This window comes from Sorex araneus, chromosome X (genome assembly GCF_027595985.1).
Source record: "Sorex araneus isolate mSorAra2 chromosome X, mSorAra2.pri, whole genome shotgun sequence".
In the NCBI taxonomy this organism is placed as follows: Eukaryota; Metazoa; Chordata; class Mammalia; order Eulipotyphla; family Soricidae; genus Sorex; species Sorex araneus.
This window is the reverse complement of record NC_073313.1, coordinates 341,084,508-341,102,581: the sequence shown is the minus strand read 5'-3', so window position 1 is coordinate 341,102,581 and position 18,074 is coordinate 341,084,508.

Here is an 18,074-nt window from a genome sequence, read left to right as displayed (position 1 = left end):
ACATGTGCAAGGCAAGTACCTGACCTGCTATCATATATTTCCAGCCTTAAACTAAAAAAAATATTTTAGGTGACAAATATTACTAGTGTAAAACTAGGGAATAGTCTTCTGAGAGTCTATCTTGTGAAAGTATTCACTAGAAATAATAAAGTGAAGAATACCTGGAATATAAAGGAACAGTTCTTTACAAGAGATTTATGTTTGAAATAATAAGGAAAAAAAGTAAATTCTGAAGCAGTTATGTTCAGTAAAAAAATTCTACAGCCAAGGGTGTTTAGAGATGGGCCTAGAAATCTCGTTTTAGGTCTTCTTTTTCTAGGGAGTGTTAATGACACCTTCAGAGCAGAAGGAGCAAGATTTAAAGACGTTTATAGTCACAACTGAACTTTCTGTATTAGCCTGGACTTATCTCAGCATTAGAACCATGCCCAATTGGAGAAATGGATGAGTTATGGAGGAGAAAACATGGAATGTTTTTCAAAACTAAGAACGAACAGTTACCAAACAACAGAAAACCCATGTAGTCACAGCAGCTAGGACCCCTCAAAACATAATTTTGTTTGCCAAGTAGGCTTGAAGCTTGAATCAAAGGTATAGGTCATATACCAGGAAAACACTCCAAATAGATGACTCTACCCTCTTCTCTTTCTGGGATTTTATGTGAATGACCAAGAAGTTATATGAAATTCCCACATCTGTGTCCCAGAATCCAACATCCACTGCACTTTCTTGAAGTCCAAAGTTACTGGATAGATAGTGAAAATATTCTCCCTGAGCTCCCTGAAACATGGGCATGGGAATAAAGCAAATGATACTCAGGTTAAACAGGGCTGAAGGTAAGAACTTGTATACACCCTTATGCTTTTTTTCTTTTTAATAACTTGGAAGCAAAAAAGCAAGCAAACAAAAACAAAAGCCTTTGTTTTTTTTTAGCTTTTTGTGTCACACCCGGTGATACACAGGGGTTACTCCTGGCTCTTCATTCAGGAATTACTCTTGGCAGTGCTTGGGGGACCATATGGGATGCTGGGAATTAAACTCGGGTTTGCCACGTGTAAGGCAAACGCCCTACCTGCTGTGCTATAGCTCCAGCCCCATAAAACTTCTTTTGAAGGAGGAACAGAGAGGAAATCTAAAATAACAATCAGTACATTAATAAAATATTTTAGAAAATTTAATCTGGAAACAAATATTTAATCAACTGATTCAAATGCTTATGAAAATTATAAAGTGAAGAAGATCTGAAATAAAATATTTGGTAATAACATCCTGAAACATAAAGGGAATTTTTATAACTAAGGAAATAAACTAAGAAGATAGGTAATATTATTACAGCATTAAGTGAATATTAAAAATACCCAAACTATGATTTCCAAGTGAACCCAATGAAGACAAACTCCCAAATATGCAATGTCAGTTGTACTTATTATCCCTATCATCTTTTCCCGGAACTCTATATAAAGGCCTACGAAAAATAAATAACCCACAAGTGTGGGAAGCTGTTTTATAAAGAGATGTAATGATATTGAAGTCATTTATATATGAAATTAAGCCCGAGTTATTATAATTCAGGGTTTCTAAATATTTTCAGTGCTATTTTTGAGAAAATAAGACAGAAACATGAACATTGCATTAGAGAGCATTAACTGATTCAGGTGAATCAGCTTGAATCTCTGACATCTCCTTTCCCAGGAGGAAAAGAGATGTTGGCAAAGAAATAAATAATGGCATTAATTTGATCCAATAAGCTACTCAAGGCCAATTACAGAGTGAGCACAATACTAGGGCATTTCAGTAGGGCTTTAGGAAGATTTGATCCCTTGGGTTTCCCAGAGTATGAGCAAAATCCAGAAAAGTTAAACATAAAATCTAGACTTAGGAAATCTCACTAGCCAGGAGTTTACTAGGAAAGCCAGGAAGGCATATTGCTGATGTTGATTTCTCAGGTGGTAAACTGAGTGGATTTTCCTTGTTAATATTTCTTATATTCGAGCACTTTTTTAGAAAGAATGTACATTATCTTTTATATTTAAAACAATAATATATCAAGCGATCACCAACTACATTGTAGTTGAAGGCCATGTGGGGGAAGGGAGTTGCGGGCTGAATGAGGGCTAGAGACTGAGCACAGCGGCCACTCAACACCTTTATTGCAAACCACAACAGCTAATTAGAGAGAGAGAACAGAAGGGAATGCCTTGCCACTGTGGCAGGGTGGGGTGGGGGGGAGATGGGATTGGGGAGGGTGGGAGGGACGCTGGGTTTACGGGTGGTGGAAAATGGGCACTGGTGAAGGGATGGGTTCCCGAACTTTGTATGAGGGAAGTATAAGCACAAAAGTGTATAAATCTGTAACTGTACCCTCACGGTGATTCTCTAATTAAAAATAAATAAATTAAAAAAAAACAATAATATATCTAATAATAAACATTCCTCATTTGTAAGAAATATAGGAAAGTAAAGAATTTTGCATATTTCTTTAATCTACATTTATGTAACAAAATATCTTTGAGTTTTAGAACAAAATATCTTTGGACTTAGTATCTGGATAATCCTCAGGAGTTTCTTTCTGGGTTTTGTTTTTGTTGAGAAATGTAATTTTTATCTTTCAAATGAACTCCTGTTATTTAAGATGAAAAGCTCACTAGTGATTTTAGATAAAAATTTTACATCAACAAAGTTCTGATTAATATCCTTGATCACACAGAACATTAAATTAATCAGTATTCCTTCCACTCAAACACATTCAAATTAATAACTGAATCGAATCTTTCAAATCTCTTCTGATGCTCTTCTGATACATTAGTTGTAGTGAGAAAATTTTTCCCTCCTACATTTTTCTGTCCCAATCGCTGTCTTTGCCTTTTGTCTCATCTGCTACATACATGTGTATTTGTACCTCTGAGAAAGATTAGGAAAATCCTGTGTGACATCTTCATAGTGATAAATCTTTTAGTTAGTAAAAGTTTTAGAAACTTGAATTATCAGAATATATTTGTGTCATATTTCTTACTTGTTCTTGGAAGTTCCTATCGTTTGCTGTTGATTTGGCTTGTGTGTAAGCCTAAATTACGTAGATCAAATTTTAATTTTACTTTTGCCAGATGCAACAGATAGAAAGTAGCATAAGAAACATTTCTTGAGGCTGGAGTGATAGCACAGAGGGTACGGTGTTTGCCTTCCATGTGCCTGACCCAGGTTTGATTCTCAGCATCCTATATGAGCACTGCCAGGAGTGATTCCTTAGTGTATGAGGCAGGAGTAATCCTTGTGCATCGCCAGGTGTGACCTAAAAAGAAAAAAAAAATTCTTCCCCAGGAACTAAGAAGAGAAAGTCTCCCAATTGAGTAAAGAATTAATGTAAAGTGGGGCTGGAGCAATAGTACAGTGGGTAGGGCATTTACCTTGCATGTGGCAGGCCCGAGTTCGATTCCCAGCATCCCACATGGTCCCCTGAGCACTGCCAGGAGTAATTCCTGAGTGCAGAGCCAGGAGTAGCCCTTGTGCATCGCCAGGTGTGACCCAAAAAGCAAAAAAAAAAAAAATGTGAAGTAGGAAATGATTTCGATTAAAGTTGGAGAGAAATTCAATGGGAGTCAGTTTTATCAGTCATTTAGTTCATGGGTCCCTTCTTTGACAAAGAGGGTAGAATGAACTATGGATTTGAAATTTTATGGATGCCCAAGCTTAACTTGCTAATATTAAACTTCATTCTCTGGAAACTTGTGTACTATTAAAAAAGTATCTCTTTGGATTAGAATTTACTATTTGGCATTTTCAGGGGGCCTAAAAAATATTTCCATGGAATTAGGTTAGGATATTAGAAACTCTCTTGCCAAAAGTCAAAAGATAAGATAGTTGCCTGCATATTTTAATATTAAGTGCTAATTTTGATGATTTAGTATGCATATTTTAATAATTATCATATACTGATTTATCAGATTTAATCAGAGCCTTATTTGCACCATTCTTGGCTAGAAATAAGTTGAGTAAATATTTAAGACTTCATCAGCACCGACTCCTACCACTATTGCCTTGAAGATATTGGAGAAAAATTACCTTTTATTATGAATCATCTTTAATGATATGCTGATGGCATAAAAATAAAGATAATAAATAATAATTTCACTTTGTAGCCCTCTTCTCTTTGTGCTGCTAATATCCCAGCCTGATTCTTTATGGTAATTTAAATGTAAATAACTGGAACTTGCTTGCAAAGTCATTTATTTTTTGGAAAAAAGATGCAGATTAATAAAACTCCATGAAGCAGGGGACTCAGGGAGTCATTCTAACTGTAAAATAATAGATTTGGGAGCATCACCCCTTCTGATTAGTTAAGAATTAGTAATGAAGCTGCCCTGCTAGGCAGTCAATTTTCAACTCGATTGTGTGTTTGAGCTCATCTCTGACACTCTAGAACATCTGCAGTGGCCACTTCCTCCTTTCTGAGGCCAGCAGCTATCTCAATGGGAAACTAGAGTTAATTTTCTGTGAGACTGAAAATATCAACTTCAGATCAGGATGATGGCTCAAGAAGTCTTGGTGACAGAAATCTCAGGCCCTAATTCATCAAATTTCCAGTCTCTTTCTCCTTCTTAGGAATGTTAAATCAAAGATTGATGTTGTGAACACACAACATCGAAAAGACAACAGTAGCAAAGCGTAGATCTCATATTTAGTGCAAATCATCTCACTAATCATAGAGCAAAGAAGTAGGCATACACGTTTTAGTTGAATGTCATTAAAAGGGGAATAAAGCCATATTGATATTGGTAACATAGAAAGGGGTGACATAGAAAAAGTTCTGCTAAAGTGAATTGTCATGTAACTGTCCTTAAAACACTTTCTTGCACATGGGAGATCCAAAACTGTTCCTAACTTGACCACTTTGCCTTTTACATACACAGTTAAGAGTGTGGCTGGAATCCCTGCAAAATTTTGGAGTTTAGAAATTGGTCTCAAATAAACATGAGAAATTAATTAAGGAGATTACTTGGGAAAGTCTGCTGACTTTTAGCCTAAAGAATGTTTTGGAATAGTTAATGATTTGTAATAGATCATCTTCTTAAAAGCTGCTCATGCAGCATATAAAACATCTCTCAGTTGAAATCATAAGTTCTGATTACTCCGAGGTCGGCAGTTCCTTTATTTCTAAGATCGGAGTTCTCCACGGGCGCGCTTGTGTGCTGGAAGCAATCACAGGGAAGTCCTAATTTCAAGACTATTCACTCTTTTGACTTCTCCTTTGAGACAGCCAGAAATAGTACCAGCGAATGCTTAAAATGACAGCAGTTTTCAGAGATTGGGTGTGCATTTGCAAGGCCTAGATGGAGCTGATTAATGCTCAGCATATAAACCCCGGAGCAAGCAGAGGGAAATGGTTTTTATAATCCCTGATTGTTCATTCATTTTTTTCCCCCTCCCAAATTCACGGAGCATGACTCTATGCTGAGCTCTGTTCTTCCCACATGGAAAGCAGCAGTGAACTAAACAAGGGCCTTCCCTCATGAAATTTAGGATCCACTGGAGAAGGAAGCCAGGAGACAATAGACAGTAGAGGGTGGCATGCTGCCTGTAACACACGTGTGAGGGACTGATAATAAAAACAGGGCTAGGGAAGGAGGAACAAGAAAGGTAATAGAGGCTGCTAGGAGTATCTCTACTGAAGAAAAATGATTCAAGACCGGAAGGAAGAAAGACAGTGACGCTGGTCTTGGAGATGTGGAGGGAATTTTGGAGGGAGAGAATTCATGATGACAAGAGACAGGATTCTAGGAAGAGGGAGGAGCAAGAGTCCAAACCCTGATGTACAAACTTGGAAGTGGTTCAGTCAGAGAAGGGAGGAGACCCTAGCATCTGGAATGGAGTTTCTGAGCAGAAGGCTAGAGGGATGAAATCCAAGAGGTGGCTAGAGGGACATTGCCTCTAGCCATTGTCAGTAATTATAAAGGATTTTAGCCTTTTCTCTGAAGGGCAAAGGAGGTGACAAAAGAATTTTGAGAAGAGTAGTGATAGCAACTGACACAATAATCCTTTTGGTGCTGTGAAAAGAGTAAATTTCAGAGGAGCAAAAAGTGAAACACAGCTGGTGTGAAGCTACTGTATAGCCAGGGTTCCAATATGCAGGTGAGAGCAGTCTGGCCAGGTCTTACCAGGACTGCTCCACTGGGTCAGAAGTTGAGAGAAGAGTTTGGTGGTGAGGCAAGGACTTAGGCACCACTGGGATAGATTCTCACTTCACCACTTATCTATTTGTACTAGATACCAAAGAAAAAAGAAAGCTCCAAATCTATGAGCAATATAGCTCTTAACAACTAAAATGAAATTTTCATAAAATTCCCCAGGTGGCAACTTCCTTTCCTAGGGCATCTTGGAACTAAGATACCACCTGAGGAAATTTCTCTTCTGCAAGTATTTTTTCCATCTACTTCGTTTGTTTGACCTTCTTATCTGTGTGTGGCCATTTAACAATAGTTATAGATAAGCCAGGGTGAATGGAGGGAATAGATTTGTTTCTTGCTTTCTTCTGCCCTTCCAAGCATCCGGTTTCTCCTAAGACCAACACTTCCTCCCTGCACTCATCCTGAGATGGTCCTGTCCCCACCAAATCTACCTACTGCAGGACTCACAAATGTTAGGTAACTCTCCTTCTTTACAGTGTACCTGGAGTCTCTTCTCTACCACTTGTGCCATGAGTATCATCAAATGCCTTTTCTATAAAAGTGCTCTGTTCAACTGTCTGCACTGTCAGTTCTTCGATCTACTCTTAGTCAGTGGTCAGATACTTCATTCCACCCAAGTCCCCATTGGAATGGTCAGTTTGTATTTATTTAATTTGGGAAAGGGCCTCCCACATAATGCTCAGGGCACCCAGGGTTCTACTATCCATTTTGAAAAATGGGTTCGAGGTTCAGTGTAAGAACCTGAGACAAGGTATGCTCAGAATCTGCAGTGCTAGGTGTCATATGTGGGCTACCCTGGAGGTGCCAGAGTGCTGAGGGTCACACTCGGCATGTTTGGTAGGAGAGATATTTGACATCGAACAATAACATTTGGGAATGCTTTCGGTCTAGATAAAGATGGACACATGCCATGTCTTATAAATTTAGCCTTTCTGGAGTGATAGACAAGAAAGACTTTCTTCTGCATCTGAAGACTTATTAATTCAGTATTAAACAATGTTGATATGGCACAGCTCACATTTTATGATATGGCACATCTGCTTCCTGACACAAAGTAGTTGGGGAGAAATATGCTGGATAATATGTGTGTGTGTGTGTGTGTGTGTGTGTGCGCAAACTTCTATCCTGAGCGTGACAACAGTGAAAAATTCTGAAGGACATCCCAGTGCCAGATTCATATAAGGAGTAGAGGAGAGATCTGACTTCTCTTCTCTCTTAATAAATACCCACACTGTATCACAAAAATACACTGTGTTATACATAGTTTATAACATACTATCATACGAACTACATATTGCTTCACTTATATTACATCCCAGGCATTGTATCACACACTGCATCCTAATATGATTACACACACTAAATTATATAGTCTCATACACTGTACCCACTGTACCACACAACTTCATGTAACACTGTATCTCTTATATATTGCATCATATAGTGTATCAAGTCTTGCATCATGTACCATATCACATATTTTCAAACACATTGTGCCCCATGTTGAATCATATACACTCTTACACACAGGATCACACACTATCACATGCATTTTATTATATGCTGTATCTCTTACTCTCTGCCATACCCACTGTACCCTATCACAAACACTATGCCACGTAAATTAAATTTCACATGCTGCACCACACACTGACTGCATCACAGATACTGCATCATTCACACATTACCTCACACACTTACCATTACATACAAACATTTCTCTGAGGTATTATGTTCCTGAATAAATAAATGCATGATATTCTTTAAACAATAAGTAAGTATCAGCATTTTAAAATCACTTTTTAAGGAAGCTGGGATAGAGAATGGGCCACCAAGTAAATGATGGTTGGAGGGCTTGCTTGGGATGGTAGATGCGTGCTAAAAGTAGACTATGGCAGGATAAAGTGCTGCCAACAGGTCAACGTGTACCTGTGGGGCAAGAGCATCAGCAGTCCGATGGTGCCTTCAGGCATCCTGACACCCCAAAATTGCCGCCGTGCCTTTGACTGGACCCCAACAACTTGGGACCAAGTTTACCAAGAAATTAAACGGCCAAAAGTTAGGTATGTGGGAGTCATGCCCACAAATCACCTCCGGCTCAGCTATACAAGCTCATATATTGGCCTTACTTCAGAGACCCATAGATAAATTTTGAAAGAGATCAAAAGCCACACTTAATCTTGGACCCATACATGGCTGAACAGACTGGGGTAAATAAGAGGGGCGCAGGTTAACCTGTGCCTACCCAAGCGGAGACCCCAGAAGCTACTGGCTTCCGCTATCCAAAATTGCTGCCATACTCTCAGCCTGACTCCATCGTCTCAGGAAGGACCTCACCAAGATATAATCTGAAAATTCAGTATGCAGGTTTTGTGACCGAAATCTCCAGCTTTCACGAAGTCGGGGTGGGCTACTTCCCCCTACTTCCCAATACACATGGAAGCACTGGCAGTCACTCCCAGGAACCAACTCCAGTGTCACCTCTAAACTCTATTACTGGCCTTGCTTCAGAAACCCATAAATAAATCTCAAAAGAGATCAAAAGCCAGAAACACAGCAGTCAGTCCCAGAAGACACCATGTAGCTGGAGATCTCTCCGAACCCCATACAGAGCCAATTTCACTAGGGCACCCCAGATGGAGTAGGTGCAGCCTCCCACCTACTCCAGATGAAATCCTAGCGACCAAGAACTTCCACAAACAAGGGCCAGGTATGCAGGTTCCAGGACTAAAGCTCCATGCCACATGGCAGCAGAGATGCTGGACTGCCCCTTTCTCCCCGGCTCCCCGCCTAAGTCGGCCTAACTGTCACACTCACAATGTGCCTCCGGACTCCATCTTAGTGCACCAACAGCCCTGGTCCAGGGACACTCAGCTGAATCCCAAAATGGATTAGTGCCCTACAGAAATGTTTCTGCAACCCAATTATTTACAATCTAGGATTCCAGAAGCACTCGACCACAGCACCCATGATATTCAAAATGAGCAATGGACAATAAATGATCTAGCATTTGCCCCTGGCAGGAAGGCTTGAATGGTGATGGGAAAATTCAAGCAAGATGTAACACCCGAAAGTAGAGAAAGAGTATTGGGAAAATTGCCTGCCATGGAGGCAGGGTGAAGACTGGGATGGGAGGGCAAGGGATATACTGGGGGCACTTGGAAAGTGTGCACAGGTGAAGGGATGGGTATTCGATCATTGTAGGGCTAAATCTTGAACATGAAAGCTTTGTAACTGTATCTCATGGTGATTCAATTAAAAAAAAGTAATGTGGAGTTCATGCCCAACTCAATCAGCTTAATCAATGGCTGAATAAATAGCAGTACTCCTATATTAAAAGAAAAAGAAAGAAAGAAAGAAAGTTGACTGTGGACCAAATGATGGCCACTTAGTTCCTATAATGCAAACCATAATACCCAGAAGGAGAAAAAAAGTAAGACGGAATGTGCCTGCCAAAGAGGCTGAGGGTGGGAAAGGGTGGAGGTGGAGGGAGAGATACTGGGAACACTATTGGTGGAGAATGGGCACTGGTGGATGGATGGGTATTTCAACATTGAATGACTGAAACATAATCATGAAAGTTTCTAAGTCTATAACTGTACTTCACAGTGATTCATTGAAATAAAATTAAAAATTTGAAAATCACTTTTCAGTAGAAATTATATTTCTCCTTATAGAAACTTCTCAGGAGATTTTTGAAAGATAAAGATAGGATAAAATTAGAAAAGAAACACTGTTATTAAAAATTGAAAGTAAATTTGAGTGTTTTTTTCTCATTCCTCAAAGAAACTATATGCAAATTTGCAAAATGAAACCAAAAACAATTATAAAGCTTCTCTAATGTGTTTTCTTTAAGGCCACATATTTATTAAACTAACTTAGAACATTTAAAATATTACAATGTCTTAAATAAAGTTTCGTGCATCAAACGTTATAAAATACACGGGCCATTTTCCCCAGAAGCCATGTTCTCTTCAGCAGGCAGGTAATTTTCTCTTTCCTCTCACATTTCTCTAAATTATTTTTCCCATAAAAATGATTCTGTGTCACCAAAAATTATAAAATTAAAAATACCATTACTTCACACTTTTTTTAAAAACGTGTGTTAACTTGGTAGTGTGATAAAGACATGAATTAGTCTCAAGCATTGTGAAACCATGTTTCACATTTAAGGATACAAACCTGTGCGTGTTGTTATTGTATTGTTCTGTAACTTGGTCTCAGAGAGTTTTTTTTTTTTTTTTTTTTTTTTTTAACGAACTTGCTCCCAAGCATTAGTCAGAAGAAACGTGGTCCAAGATGTAAATGACTAGCAGCAGGGCGCTCTATCCCTCCGCACTAAACTGTGCACGCTGGTCCACATAAAATCTTGGAAGCGGCTCTGACTGAATAGTGGTGGTGATACAACGCAGCTGTCACCCAGCAGATGTTCAAATGCCGTCCTCCGACCTCTGCCAAGACAGGCAGGGCGCCCGTTAGCCACATCAGCAATGCACCTCCAGGAAAGTAGCAAAGTCAGAGCGCTCCATTCCCGGGCCTGCAGATTCCTCGCGGGGCTGGGGCCTAGACAGCAGCAGGCTGGGGCCGAGGAGGGAGTGTCCTCCCCCGCAGAACAGCTGTAGCACATTGATTTCTTTGGAGCGCCTTTTAGCCCCGGCTGAATAGACTACTGTTTCCAAGTGTTTCTGCTGCTCTCTCCTAGGGAAGGCTGATCCCCCCCCCAACACACACACACACACCCCACCCCCAGAGAAGCTAGCCTAAATGTTGATCCCTTTGAGCTCCTGGGGCTGTGGCCTCTGTGCGGGTCGGGTTTCAGCACCGGCCTGGAAAAGCAAACAAACACACTCAGTGTACTTAAGCGTTCCAGGAGGCAGCAGAGCCTCTGACAGCTAGAGCTTTCCTTATCTTGGTCTCAGCAATCATTGGGGACATAAAGCCTTTACGGGGGGTTTGTTGAGGTCTTTCTCTTTGCCTCTCACCCCTTCCCCCCCATCCATGCTGTCCTCTCCTCCCTCCAGTCCCCCACCCACCTTTGCATCCCCCCCACTGTTCCTCTGGCCATCGAGAGTGCTTCCCCCATAGAATTTTGGTTCCCGAGGAGGAGCTCCAACTCGGCTTCTTTTTGTTTCTGGGGCATTGAAGTTATCACTTTCCTCAGCCTCAGAGTGTTTTTTTTTTTTAACACGCCCACTCCCACCCAGAGGCCTAGCAGACGTGCTGAATGCTAACAACGGTCCAAAATCTCTTCTGAAAACTCAGCTAACCCCCAGGACTTGGTTGGGAATCCAGCGGGCCCCTCAGTGTTGCGCTTCCGGGCTAGCTAAGCACCTCCAGAGAGATCTGGTATTATTAAGTGTAAAGGAAAATTGTAGGCAGCAAAATTGCAGAGTATGATTTTTTTTTTCCTTAAAGCAAAATGGGAAATTTGGGTAAAAGCAGTGTGCCAACCCTCTGAGCATCCATGTAGCGAACCCTCTGGGAGGACATGCACGAAGATGATGTATCTGAAGGGGGATTTCAGGACAGGAGTGCATGGGTGATGGAGATTTTAATTTCTGTTCCCTTGCTAAATGGCATTGCAGACTCTTTTGCTTATGTTTAAAGAAGTTTCTCCTTTTGGATTTCCTTTTCATAATCACTATTTCTCGAAAAGAGCAAAAGAATAAAGATAACTAATAAAATACTAAGATGAAAACAAGCGTGATTTTACTGGATATGAGTATATTGTGTCTATATTAGTTTCTTAGTTTTTAATTATGCATGTAAAAGTACTGTTCCTTTTATAAAAGAAATTCATGTTAACATTTATTTGTTAGCTTTTCTGATGCGCTGATGAAGATACTACCTCCAAACCTAGAGCAGATTTGAAGCTAAAAGTATCATTTGCAATTAGGATTAAGGTTGAAAACCTAGAATTCTACTTCTACTTCGGGAAAGTTAAACTTTTGTTTCCAGATAAACTTTTCATTAGAATTACAAAGAAAACATCAAGAAAAGGAGGGAGTAGGAGGGTTACTTGCTGAACCCAAGATCTCAAACTAAATAACAAATGCAGAGTACAACATCCCCCTCTTCAACTAAAATGCCATTAAAAAAGAAAATCTTGAGAAAGAATATCAATTAACACAATTAATGTAATAAATAGACTACAAAAATACTCTGAACCTTTAGAGTGAATGATATATTTATAATGAATTAAATAATCCTATCCCTTTACCTATTACTTTTCTCTTTTTGCTATTTACCTCTGGAAATCGTAAAGAAACCGTAAAGAAAGTGAAGGAAAGATTTGCAATTTAACATTGGTCAAAGTCTACAAGCATAGAAAAATATACATGCTGTGATAAGATACATCCCGTTGCTCATTGATTTGTTTGAGCAGGCACCAGTATGTCTCTCATTGAGAGACTTTTTGTTACTGTTTTTGGCATACACAGGTAGCTTGCCAGGCTCTGCTGCTAGGGCTCGATACTCTCGGTAGCTTGCCGGGCTTTCCGAGAGGGGCGGAGGAATCGAACTCGGGTCGGCAGCATGAAAGGCGAATGCCCAACCGCTGTGCTATCTCTCCAGCCTGATAAGATACATATTACTTCAAAATGTTAGTTGATGCTATGGACTTCATTTGAGGCTCTTAAAACTCAACGTGAATTTTATTCTGATTAAAGCTTTTTTAATGTTAGTCAAATCTATCTGATTGTATACATTATGTAATGGATACATTAAGAATGACTATTTTATGTTATTATCAACTTATTTAATTTCAATACTTCTGTAATTAAATTTGCATCATTCATGATCTATATTTCAATAGAAGCTATACTCAGAGTCAATAAGCTTTCTTTCTTACCTTCTCTTGAGTTTATATTCAAAGCTATAACCTATACATAAAAAAGTATTTCAAAATAAAATAATAAAATTAGAGTTTAAGAGGGGCTGGAGCATAGCACAGCGGGTAGGGAGTTTGCCTTGCACGCAGCTGACCCAGGTTCAACTCCCAGCATCCCATATGGTCCCCTGAGCACTGCCAGGAGTAATTCCTGAGTGCAGAGCCAGGAGTAACCCCTGTGTATCGCTGGGTGTGACCCAAAAGGCAAATAAAAAAAATAGAGTTTAAGAAATTTGTAGGTGTATTTTTCATAAATTGAGAGCAAAGAGTACCAACCACAATCATGATTTAGTCTAAAAAGAAAATAATGGCTTAATACAATATTGATAAATATGTAGTGTCCTGGATTTCTAACTAAATTTCTTTAACTTCATTTGAGACCTGGTTTAAGAATCAGTCCCAGAGAAGTCACTGTAAGAAGCAATCTAGATCAGGGCAAAATTGGTACTTATGAAATCAGAGAAAATCAAAGCCACGATAAAAGTGTGTTGTTTTTGTGCACAGATGAGCCAACATTTGTTGAGATGCTGCATCCCCACCCCCCAGCTGCCGTCACTACCACCAGCAATCTGCATTCACTTTGCCAAGGTGAGTTTCCATGATAAGTGTCACAAGACTCAAGTGTACAAAAGGTCAAGGTCAGAGCAGGAGAAGGGAATAATTTAGATCGTGTTCAGCATTTCAGTTTTCTGTATTTTCTTTTTAAAATTTAAAATTTTGTAAAACACTTCTTTGCATCTGGAATTTTATCAAATTTCTACCTGATTAGCTTGCTTCCATACCTTCTCAGACCTTCTCCCTGAGGTTTATCCACACTTGAATATGGTTTTTTTTTTTCGGTACGATTGCCATATTGAGAAGAAATGTTATATGGTAATGTTGCATTCAAAAGTAGAAATAAAACCTGTTACATGTCTCAGTACAATTGTAATAAATTTATATTTTGAGTTAATCCTTCAAGGATTTTACAGATCTTAGATTTGAAAGGCATGTTAACACAGGAATCATCTTTTTTTCTTTCTTTATCTTCTTTTTTTCTACAGAAACTGAGACCCAGTTTGGTGAAGTGAGTAGCTAATGATTTTGTGCTTTTTATATCTCCAAGTACATCAAGTTTCCTCTCCTGCCTTCTACAATGGATTAGTAACTGAAAATGCTACCAGTCTGTATGTAATAGAACTATTGCTCCTTGTTCTCCTTCTCCTCCTCTTCCCCATTCTTCTCCACTTCTTTTTTCTTTCTCCTTCACCTTCTTTTTTTTCTTCTTTTTTTCTCCTCTTCTTTCTTCTTTCATCCTTTCACCATTCCTCTTTTTTTTCTCTCTCCTTACCTCTCCTTCATCTTTCCCTTCTCCTCCCATTCCTCTTAATACCACTGTCATAATCATCATTGTAGTGTTTATTACCATAACACTTTCATTATACACTAGAATCCTTGTGAGTCTACCACAGCAAGGATTGTTGGAAATCTGTTTATTTTAGTATATCCTAAAAATTGCCTAGAGGTGAGAAATTAGTACTGTTTAGTAGAGCAGGTCACATGACAATGCAAATGTTAGCTTTCCTTTTAGAACAGAGTTAACTTCTAGCAGAAGCAAAATTGCCTGAATGCTACATGTCTCAAGTACAAGAATAAATAGGTTTAACAGAACAGACCAACTGCTAAAGTACTACATAAGTATATGTGTGTGTGCACGTGTATGTACATATATGATATATAAACTAAATACACATGTATATGTATATACACATTTGTATATATACATATATACATATATACACATACTAGATATGCATCTATACATCTATACATCCATGCATATCTAGTATATATAGATTCTAGTATATATGTATATGTAGATATACACATGTATGTATGTGTATTATATATGTATGTATAGATACATATATATATAATCCTTCAGAAAGCTCTAAAATTGAGTTAAATTTCAATTACTTAGATTTTGTACCATGACTATTTTGGTGGATATAGATAAAATATTTTTAGAGAGAAGTCACATTAGTGTTCATAGATGAGAGAAGACTGGAAAGAAAATGTTCCTCTAATACTTTCTTTTTTAAAAATTTTTTATTACTGAATCACCGTGGGGTACAGTTACAAACTTATGAACTTTCATTCCTTTAATACTTTCTGAGCAAGTATTTTCTTTTAGAGTCAGGGTCAGAAGTTTCAGAAGTGAAAGAAAAAAGAAATCAAGATAAAATCCTGAATACCAGAATGTTTTAGAAAACATACTTGAAATGATGCTTTGTTTTTAAGGAAATGCTCTGGCGGGGCTGGAGCGATAGCACATCCAGTAGGGTGTTTGCCTTGCACAAGGCCGACCAGGGTTCGATTCCCAGCATCCCATATGGTCCCCTGAGCACCGCCAGGAGTGATTCCTGAGTGCATGATCCAGGAGTAACCCCGTGCATCGCCGGTGTGACCCAAAAAGAAAAAAAAAAGGAAATGCTCCGGGGCCACAGAGAGAGTACTGGGGTAATGTGGTAACTTGCACATGGTGGACCCCTGTTTAATACTCAACACTGAGCCCGACCAGGAGGAATTGATCCATGAGTGCAGAACTAGATGAAGCCCAATCCTCTGCCCCCCCCAAATGCTCTGGTTTTAGTATAAGTACATCCTCTAAGTTTGTTTCAAGTTATCTTAAAAATCACACATACAAATGAGCAGCATATTCTCTACTTAACATATATGAGAGTGCTTTATTATAGACAAAAATGCATATTAAGACTTTACTATTCCAAGACATAGACACTTAAAGAAAGTGTCACTTAAGCGCTGAGGATAATCTTCCCAACTGTAATGTGGTCTAGATACCAGTATAAAGATATAATGTTGTGGTCATCTTGGGGATACATTGCATAAGTGAGATGAGGTCCAGGCACCAAATACAAGGAAGTGCTGAGCAATGCTGCTAAGACTCCCTACAGCACTGACCATTTCCAGAAGGTTCTTTGTCTGCTTTTTTTCTGGCAACCAGTGGCTCCTGGCATGATATTTCCCAGTAGGTCTAAATTACTGGGCTCTGGCTTACCCAATAATCCTGTCTCTTAGGTCAGGAACTGAATCTGTGGTCTGTTTATTGCTTCCTCTTTTATCACTTCAGACAGCTGAGAATTCACAGGGCAGAGAGGATAGGCTGGAGCTGTGGGACTGTGAAGAAATGTAAGATTAGGTATTGGGAGACAAAACAAGGCTTGACATATAGTCCAGGATGCTTATAATCTATTGGAAAGACAATTGCAACAATTAAATAGTAATAAATATCCATCTAGATCGTCAAGGGTGAATCACATGGTAAAGAGCTAACTCTGCTTAAAGATGGACAGGGCAAGGGCACAGCGGAGCTATGAGAAGGGAAGTAACATTTAGGGAGTGTCAATGATATGCTTTACACATCTCACTTACACTTCATTATAAAACCTTTGAGATACAAGTGGCTGTCCTTATTTTAAAGAGGGACCTGTCAATTTCTCTGCCTCTCTCCCTCCCTTCCTTCTCTCCTTCCTCCCTGTCTGTCTGCCTAACTTCATGTGGAAAAGCAGACTAGAAAAGCTGGGTCCAATCTACTTTTGAATTTCTGCCCTGAGTTCTCCCAACACACACACACACACACACACACACACACACACACACACACACACACACACACACACACACTGTGCCAGGTTCTATGAAGCATATTCCTGAGGTTCTGCATTGATGCTTACGACTGGTGGAAGTTTGAAGGCCCAGAATGAATATTTTTTACATTGGACAAGTGTAAGAAGCCCTGCCCACGTGCTGTAACTCCAAACATCATAATGGGATCCAGAGAGTAGAAATGTGGTTTGCCAACAGACAGCCTCTCTTTGGGACTAATCAGAGAATGGGGAAAATGTCTGCTTTTAGCTTTCAAAGTTTCCTTGTAAGTGACATATTTATTCTGTGTTGCTCCAAACTCAGTCACAGTATGTCGGTCAGAATCACTGCAAGGCTTGATCTATCTGCAGGTCCCAGAGGCCACCCTGGATTCAGTGATTGAACTCATCTAAGGAGACCCAGGCACCACACTTCTAGTACACTTCCCTGCTAATAATATTGGTACACTCGAAGCTGGAGGGCACAGGAATGAGTAGAGTGTCTTAGTGCAGAGACAGCCTCATATAAAGCCTTTTTGAGCACTTCCTGGATGCCCTGTTGTATTTAATGCTAACAGTTGCCTTATGCGGGAGTGATGCTTTTGTCTCAATTTCACAGATGGGGACAATGAAGCTGGGTAAGTCTAAGTAGCAGTGAAAATTAGAGTTGTGATTCAAATCCAGGCATCTGTTTTATAATCCTAACCCTATTCTCCTTTTTAGATGAAAGCAAAGTATGTATATTAAGCAGAATGAAACAAAAATATACCTTGAAATATATATATAAAAAACTCTAGTTTTTATACAGAATGGTTGCTGTATTATGTTAACATGGGACACTCACGTGAAGGCATTTGTGAAATTCAGTAGTATCAGCAACTGGAGTGATTTTTTTTCTGTTCCTCTGTGACGTGTGCTTGACCCTAGAAAAAGGAAGAAGAAAAAGAACCAAAATATGACAATTATAGATATTTGGTTTGAACTGAAAATGAACTCTCACTAAAATCAGGCTCTAGAAATCTATTTCTCCCCAGGGAAAGAAAAACATACTTTTACATTTCCCTTGGCTTAATAGGAAAACACAGTATTCAATAAGATTGATTAGAAAATGACCAGAACACTTTTACAAATGTTGTATTATGGTCTGTGAGTCCATAACACGCCATGTTAGAGAAATATGGGGAAATTCAAGGTTTCTTTCACTCAGTGGTGCCTTTTGACGTCCTGATTTTTGACAAGACTCTCTCTCAGAAGACTTGAACCTTATTAATCCATGTTCCAATAGAGATCAAAAGTTAAAAAAATTAGCATTAGTTTTATAATAAAAATTTGCAAGATATAAAAATTTGCTTCATTATT